The 8,702-nt window shown below is 49.4% G+C and overlaps 1 pseudogene; it reads right to left on the reverse strand.

Moving 5' to 3' along the window:
- Positions 1-5,911: 5,911 nt before the first annotated feature.
- Positions 5,912-6,062, reverse strand: LOC145361984 (U2 spliceosomal RNA; annotated as a pseudogene).
- Between the last annotated feature and the right edge of the window lie 2,640 nt (positions 6,063-8,702).

Here is an 8,702-nt window from a genome sequence, read left to right on the forward strand (position 1 = left end):
TGTGGTCGGCGCAGACTGAATGGGCCATCTTTCTGCACTGTAGGGTGTCCATGTTCTAGCAGGGGGGGAGAGAGGGCAGAATGGCCCGGGGTGGGGGGGGAGAGGCAGAGATTGGGGAGAAGAATCTCTGTTGGCGAATGTTGTGTCTGCGGGAGTTTGTTGAGCTGGCTCTGGTGCACCAGCACTGTGCGGCCAAAGTGATTAGCAGCGCCCAGTGATCAGGGAGGGAAAGCGAGGAAAATTATTATTTTCAATTTCAGAGCTATTTCCGGCCCCAGTCATTTCGGAGCGAAGCCTCTCGATAATGCAGTTTGCTTTGCCTCCAGGCGTTGCTAAGTAAACTTCATTATCAGGATATTTGCTTTCACGCTAAATGGACTTTCGAATCTGATTGATTGATTCTATTGCCTCGCTCCTCTCGCCCTCCCCCGGCATCCCCCCCCCCCCCCCCGGCCGTCTCTCCCACTCCCCCCACCACCCCCACCCCTCTCCCCCACCCGCAACCCCCGTCCCCCACCCTCCCCCTCGCACAGCAGAGCCTGCACTGACGCTAACTCAAGTTTAAAACCAAAGAGGGGGAAAAAAAATCCTGGAGAAATCTCAGCAGGCCTGTAAGGAGAGAAAAGAGAGCCGGCGTTTCGAGTCCAGGTGACCCTTTGTCAAAATTTAAAGTTTGTTCGTTATTGTCACAAGTTGGCTGGCGTTAACACTGCAAAGGAAATTACTCTGGAAATCCCCCAGTCGCCACGGCACGGGTACATTGAGGGAGAATTGAACACGGCCAACACGCGTGACCAGTACGTCTTTCCGACTGTGGGAGGAAACCGGAGCACCCGGAGGAAACCCACGCAGACACGGGGAGAATGTGCAAACTCCACACAGACAGTGACCCAAGCCGGGAATCGAACTCGGGTCTCTGGCGCTGAGAAGCAGCAGTGCTAAACATTGTGCCACCGTACACTAAAAGATCTATAATCCCATTTTCCTGCACGTGTCCAATATCCTTAAATGTTATGATATTTCAAGTTCTCATCCAAATACTCATAGAACATAGAAAAACTACAGCACAAACAGGCCCTTCGGCCCACAAGTTGTGCTGATCATATCCCTCCCTACTAAGACCGTCTATAACTCTCAATCCCATTACCTCCTTTTACTCTTTAAAGTTTGTAAGGTTTCCGGCCTCCATGCCTCCCCAGACAGTGCATTCCTGATGCCCACTACCCTCTGAGTGAAAAAATGCTTTCTCAAATCCTGACTTGGAAATATATCACCGTTCCTTCACCGTCACTGGGTCAAAATCCTGGAATTCCCTCCCCAACGGCACTGTGGGTCAACCCACAGCACATGGACTGCAGCGATTCAAGAAGGCAGCTCACCCCCACCTTCTCAAGGGGCAACTAGGGATGGGCAATAAATGCTGGCCCAGCCAGCGACACCCATGTCCCACCAATGAATAAAAGAAGTGTCCCATATGCTTTCTTAACAACCTTCTTCCTGTGCTCTGCCGAAATCAGTGATCTGCGAATCACACAATCTCATGTTCGGACATAACGCTGCTAATTCTGGGCTTGATAAGTGTCTAGTCGAGTGCAGATTACCCCAGAATCTCAGAAATATGAACGAGAGGGGAAGCGAGCTGTTTCACACGGCTGGTAGTTCATACGTAGTAGCGACATGAGTGATATTGGCCACGAAAGCTCATGGTTCCAGATATACCTGTTGGACTTTAACCTGGTGCCACGAGACTTCTTACTGCAGATTAGGTGGATTGGCTGTGCTAAATTAGCCCTTAGTGTCAGGGGGGTTAGGAGGGTAAATGTGTGGGGTTACGGGGGTAGGATCTGGGTGGGACTGTTGTTGGTGTAGACTCGATGGGCCAAATGGCCTCTTTCTGCGCAGTAGGGTTTCTATGATTCTGTGATCCGATGACTAGGAACATGGGGTTCAGGGGCAGCATAATCTTGTGGAGCAGCCCCCTCTCAGCCCCCTTCTGTAAGTGATCATAGCATTGAATGAAGAAATGTACATATCGCCAAGATCATATAATTACACGTGGTAAAATCCTCGAGCTGGTCCCACTGTTGGCAAGTGCCGTCTCCACACCCACTTCACAGTCTGAGGCTGGGGGTCCCGAAGCCCCTGGTAAAACTGGTTAAATGCCAAGACTCTGGAATGGAACTTGCAAAGCGGGTGGGAGGGCCACCCATTAATTCAATGCCAACGTCAGCGCAATCATTCACCTGGTCAGGTGAAACAGGTCGGCAACACCATCAAGGTGGCACAGGATGCGCATTTCTCAGGTAAAAGGTGTTGGACATTAAACGGCAATCTGGTAGGGTGATCACACAAACACTGAGGTCGTTTGGATCATTGTTTTCAGGATCCAGTGGAATCGAGTTACAGGGCATCACCGAGACACAATGTGCAGCACTTACTGAGCAATCCTGAGTGGCTGGTGACTACACTGAAACTCAAACAGTCAAGCTCACAACATAGCTCATTTACACTCGCTCAAGGTGACATGCATTCACCAGCAGAGAATCTTCCAGCGCCGACAAAAAGGAATATGATCAAACACTACCCCTTACACAGGGACCTAGGGAGCCTATTCTCCCCATTGCTTTACCCATAGCAGCAACTCAGAGTTGGCTTGTCAATCAAATATCACCCTTTTCTCCTGTAGTAGTAGTTGTCATGATTACAGAGACAGGGAGGGTTGTAGGAGAATGCAGAGATAGGGAGGGTTGTAGGAGATTGCAGAGATAGGGAGGGTTGTAGGAGATTGCAGAGATAGGGAGGGTTGAAGGGGATTGCGGAGATAGGGAGGGTTGTAGGAGATTGCAGAGATAGGGAGGGTTGTAGGGGATTGCAGAGATAGAGAAGGTTGTAGGAGATTGCAGAGATAGAGAAGGTTGTAGGAAATTGCAGAGATGGGGAGAATTGTAGGAGATCGCAGTAATGGCAGGGTTGTAGGAGATTGCAGAGATAGGGAGGGTGATAGGTGCAGCACGGTGCCACAATGGTTAGCACTGCTGCCTCGGGTTCGATTCCCAACTTGGGTCACTGTGTGAAGTTTGCATGTTCTCCCCATGTCTGCATTGGTTTCCACCAGCTTCACAGTTTCCTCCCACAGTCGGAAGGACATGCTGGTTCGGTGAATTGACCTGAACAAGTGCCATAGTGTGGTGACTAGGGGATTTTCACAGTAACTTCATTGCAGTGTTAATGTAAGATGACTTGTAACTAATGGCATCAGGATAAGGATCAGAAAGACCTTGGGGTCCAGGTCCACAGGACTCTTAAATCGGCCTCGCAGGTGGAGGATGTGGTTAAGAAGGCGTATGGTGTACCGGCCTTCATTAATCAAGGGATTGAGTTTAGGAGTCGGGAGATAATGCTGCAACTTTATAAGGCCCTTGTCAGACCCCACTTGGAGTACTGCGCGCAGTTCTGGTCGCCTCACTACAGGAAGGATGTGGAAGCTATTGAGAGGGTGCAGAGGAGATTTACAAGGATGTTGCCTGGATTGGGAGACATGCCTTATGAGGATAGGTTGAGGGAGCTCGGTCTCTTCTCCCTGGATTGATGCTAATAAAATAAACTGTGTATTCAGGGCTGAGTTAGGCAGGTTTTTGATCTATAAGGGAGTGGAGGGTTATGGGGGATTAGGCAGAAAAGTGGGGTTAAGACCACAGTCAGATCAGCCATCACCTTATTGACACGTAGACCAGGCTCGAGAGGCCTACTCCTATTTCTTAAGCTCTTATACTTTTGACTAACAGGGGAGATTTAGGTTATAAAGTGACCCCATCTATAACTTAACGGTACAGTAAGCAGTCTCATAACACCAGATTGAAGACCGACAGGTTTATCTGGAATCACACGCTTTTGGAGCGCTGCCCCTTCATCAGGCGAGTTCTCACACTCAGGACTCACCTGAGGAAGGAGCGGTGTTCCGAAAGCTCGTGATTCCAGACAAACCTGTTGGGCTTTAACCTGGTGTTGTGAGGCTAGCTGCTGTGCCCACCCCAGTCCAACGCCGGCATCTCCACCTCATGCTTACCCTAATAGTGTCAGAACACTGGGCTTCAATATTCCAATCCCCAAAACCAGCCTTCCTCGCCCTTCAGAATAGAGAATTAACACAACAGCGTTCAAGAAAGCAGCAAAATATCGACCCTATCTCACCCGGTATGAGGCAAAGACACAAAGGTACATAATAGATCCTTCACTCCATACTATTCCCCTGTTAGACGTAATTTAAGTTAATTTTATATGAATAACATTATACGCTTCAGATAATAATGCCTCTGTACTCACATTTACAACATCCATTGCTCTCAATAACTCTATAAAGTCTGCTATTAATAGCACAGGCAAGATTGATCTTTCAACTCAAGGACACAGTGTATTTTGTCCCTTTTCTAAGATAACATTTTTTTTATATTCATTCATGTGGTACGGGTGTTGCTAGCTGGGCCAGCATTTATTACCTAACATTTATGAGTCAACCACATTGCTGTGGCTCTGGAGTCACATGTAGGCCAGACCGGGGTAAGGACGGCAGATTTCCTTCCCTAAAAGACCATAAGGAACTACAAAAGGGTGGTGAATGTAGCCCAGTCCATCACACAAACCAGCCTCCCATCCATTGACTCTGTCTACACTTCCTGCTGACTCGGCAAAGCAGCCGGGATAAAAGGCGCATACACGCGATGGGTCGTACGAGGACTGCTCTTGGATGTTTTGAGAGTAGCCTGGTGCTTCACGTCATTAGTGTACACTTAAACTGGACCAGATGCTGAGCAACACGGCAGCTCAGTGACTATCACTGTTTGATGCGCAGACACATGGATTTGGGCCGGTGTCTGTGGGAGTTTGCACATTCTCCCCGTGCTTGCGTGGGTTTTCTCCGGGTGCTCCGGTTTCCTCCCACACCCCAAAGATGTGGTCTCAGGCTGATTGGTGTAACAAATTGTCCCTAAATTAGCCTCTCCTCAATGCGGAATGCCATAAGCATAGACAAGGGTCATGGATGGAGGGGGGGCTCATAATGTTAAAATGGCGGCGCGGGCTCTTTGGGTCGAAGGGCCTGTTTCCCGGGCTGTGTTGTTCTTTGTTCTTTATTAAGGACCCCACGCACCCCGGACATTTTCTCTTCCACCTTCTTCTTTTTTGTTTTTATTCCAATTAGAACATAGAACCCCACATCACAAACAGGCCCTTCGGCCCACTAGTTGCGCCGATCACTTCTATACCTACATAGCCATAGACCTATCTGTAACCCCCAATCCCATTAAATTCCATGTACTCATCCAGAAGTCTTTTAAAAGACCCCAGCGAGTTCGCCTCCACCACCGACAGCAGCCGATTCCACTCACTCACCACCCTCTGAGTGAAAAACTTACCCCTGATATCTCCTCTGTACCTGCTCCCCAGCACCTTAAACCAGTGTCCTCTCGTAGTGACCATTTCCGTCCTGGGAAATAGCCTCCGAGAATCCACCCTATCTATTCCTCTCAACATTTTATACACCTCTATCAGATCACCTCTCAACCTTCGTCTCTCCAGGGAGAAGAGTCCCAGCTCCCTCAACCTATCTTCATAAGGCATGCCTCCCAATCCAGGCAACATCCTTGTAAATCTCCTCTGCACCCTCTCAATAGCTTCCACATCCTTCCTGTAGTGAGGCGACCAGAACTGCGCACAATACTCCAAGTGGGGTCTGACAAGGGTCTTATAATTCTATCCAATCAATTCTATCCAATTCTATCCAATCAAAGTCCAATTCAGAGTCTCAACAAGTTGAGACATTCCCGATCCGAGCTGACAAGACAGGGCTCTCACCTCCTGTCTTGGGCTAGATCTGCATGATCCAAGCTGATTGGGGTAGGCATAGCTCCTCCTCCAAGGTTTGATCTCATTGCATCTTAGCCAAAAGGCCGCGATGCCACTTTTAAAAATTGCTTCAAATGAAACTAAAATGTAACCTAATGACTTCAACCAAGCACAGCATGTTGATACTACACTTGATCTTAGCCAAAAGGCTGAGAAGCATAATCAAGGACCCCACGCATCCCGGACATTCTCTCTTCCGCCTTCTTCCAACGGGAAAAAGATACAAAAGTCTGAGGTCACGTGCCGACCAACACAAGAGCAGCTTCTTCCCTGCTGCCGTCAGACTTTTGAATGGACCTACCTCGCATTAAGTTGATCTACACCCTACACCTCTATATCCTAGCACTGCTGCCTCACAGTGCCAGGGACCCTGGTTCAATTCCCAGCTTGGGTCACTGTCTGCACGTTCTCCCTGTGTCTGCCTGGGTTTCCTCCGGGTGCTCCAGTTTCCTCCCACAGTCTGAGAGACGTGCTGGTTAGGGTGCATTGACCTGAACAGGTGCCGGAGTGTGACGACCAGGGGATTTTCACAGTAACTTCATTGCAGTGTTAACGTAAGCCGACTTGTGACACTACATTCTGCACTCTCTCCTTCTCTATGAATGGTATGTTTTGTCTGTATAGCGCGCAAGAAACAATACTTTTCACTGTATGTTAGTACATGTGACGATAATAAATCAAATCAAAAACATCAGTGAACCAAATGGGTTTTTACGACAATGGTTCCATGGTCACCATTAGACTGTTAATTCCAGATTTTTATTGAATTCAAATTTCACCGTCTGCCACAGTGGGATTTGAACCTGGGTCCCTAGAACATTACCGGATTACGAGATCAGCGACACTATCGCTACAGCAATGCCTCTGTTTACAGCGAAGTCAAAACGCCAAAGGTTGAATCACTTTGGTCAGTTTCCAGGTCATTGCAATGAGGAAAGATTGAGAGTAATATCCATGGGTAAAGTAACTCCCACCTGCACAGAGATACAGCAGAGACGTCCCGAGACCAGAATTTCCCATCGAGGGTCAACAGGCCTTTAAATGGCTCATCAAATTTTCCTTCCCACCGTGACAATTCCCACGGCAGCTGGAACCAGGAAATTTAGGCCAAGATGTGAGAACTTTAGGGAGCTGTTCCGATGCAGAGTCAAGCAGGTGGAAACTCTGCTTCTAAAGTTAAAAGTTATTTAAGTTTATTTATTAGTGTCACAAGTAGGCTTACATTAACACTGCAATGAAGTTACTGTGAAATTCCCCTAGTTGCCGCACTCTGGCGCCTGTTCGGGTCAATGCACCCTAACCAGCACGTCTTTCAGACTGTGGGAGGAAACTGGAGCACCCAGAGAAAACCCAAGCAGACACGGGGAGAATGTGCAGACAGTGACCCAAGCTGGGAATCGAACCTGGCTCCCTGGCAGCAGTGCTGTGCCACCCCTGTTTATTTCCCTGCAGGTGCTGCCAGACCTGTTGAGTTTATCCAGCATTCTGTGTTTCTGTCTTCCTTCTGAACATTCAGACTCAGGTTCCCCCTCCTACCTGTTTGCTCTCGGTCTCGAGCGTGGACTCCTAGATTGATACAGCACAGAAGGCCATTCGGTCCATCATCCTGGGTTCAGCTCTGGGTCACTCCCTTCACTTTCTCCATAACCCTGGGAATCATAATCAAGTTAAGAATATCAAGGTTTGTCAGCCAGGTTATTTAGGCAGCACCTAAAAGGGGAGGTAGTAGTGGAGCAGGGGAGGCAGTAGCACAGTGGTATTGTCACTGGACTAGTAATCCACAGACCCCGGCTAACGTTCCGGAGTCCCGGGTTCGAATCCCACAACGACAGATGGTGGAATTTGAATTCAATAAAAAATATCCGCAAATAAGGATCTACTAATGACCATGAAACCATTATGGATTGTCTACATGTGACCCCAGAGCCACAGCAATGTGGTTGACTCTCAACTGCCCTCAGGCAACTAGGGATGGGCAATAAGTGCTGGCCAACCAGTGACACCCATGTCCCAAGAATGAAAACAAATATAGGCCAGACCAGGTAAGGATGGCAGATTTCCATCCCTGAAGGACATTCGATGTGTTTTTACAACAATCGATGATAGTTGACCTCACTCCATCAATCGTAGCATGGTCCCACAGTCATCTCACTTAAACATAACTCTCCGACTCAGGACAATAACTGTTTCTCTCTTTGCAGACTCTGCCAGGCCAACTGAGTGTTTCCAGTATTTTCTGTCTCGATTTTGGCACCCACGGTAATTTTTGCTGTCATAATGGGAAGTTCTGTGACCTTTACCCCTTCACCCCTCACCCCTGTGCTCGTTGACCTACACTGTCTTCCCCTCCCCTCCCCACTAATGATACCTCATTTTTAAAATCCTCACCCCCTCCCTCCCCCCATTATCATTAAACCCCCCCGTTCTCTCTCCTCGCCCCACTCCTGTCTCCGTCGCCCCCCTCCAGCCCCACTCTTGTCTCCGTCGCCCCCTCCAGCCCCACTCTTGTCTCCGTCGCCCCCCTCCAGCCCCACTCTTGTCTCCGTCGCCCCCTCCAGCCCCACTCCTGTCTCCGTCGCCCCCTCCAGCCCCACTCCTGTCTCCGTCGCCCCCTCCAGCCCCACTCCTGTCTCCGTCGCCCCCTCCAGCCCCACTCCTGTCTCCGTCGCCCCCTCCAGCCCCACTCTTGTCTCCGTCGCCCCCTCCAGCCCCACTCCTGTCTCCGTCGCCCCCTCCAGCCCCACTCTTGTCTCCGTCGCCCCCCTCCAGCCCCACTCTTGTCTCCGTCGCCCCCCTCCAGC

The sequence above is a fragment of the Carcharhinus amblyrhynchos genome, chromosome 2, assembly GCF_965287045.1.
Source record: "Carcharhinus amblyrhynchos chromosome 2, sCarAmb.v2.hapA, whole genome shotgun sequence".
Classification (NCBI taxonomy): Eukaryota; Metazoa; Chordata; class Chondrichthyes; order Carcharhiniformes; family Carcharhinidae; genus Carcharhinus; species Carcharhinus amblyrhynchos.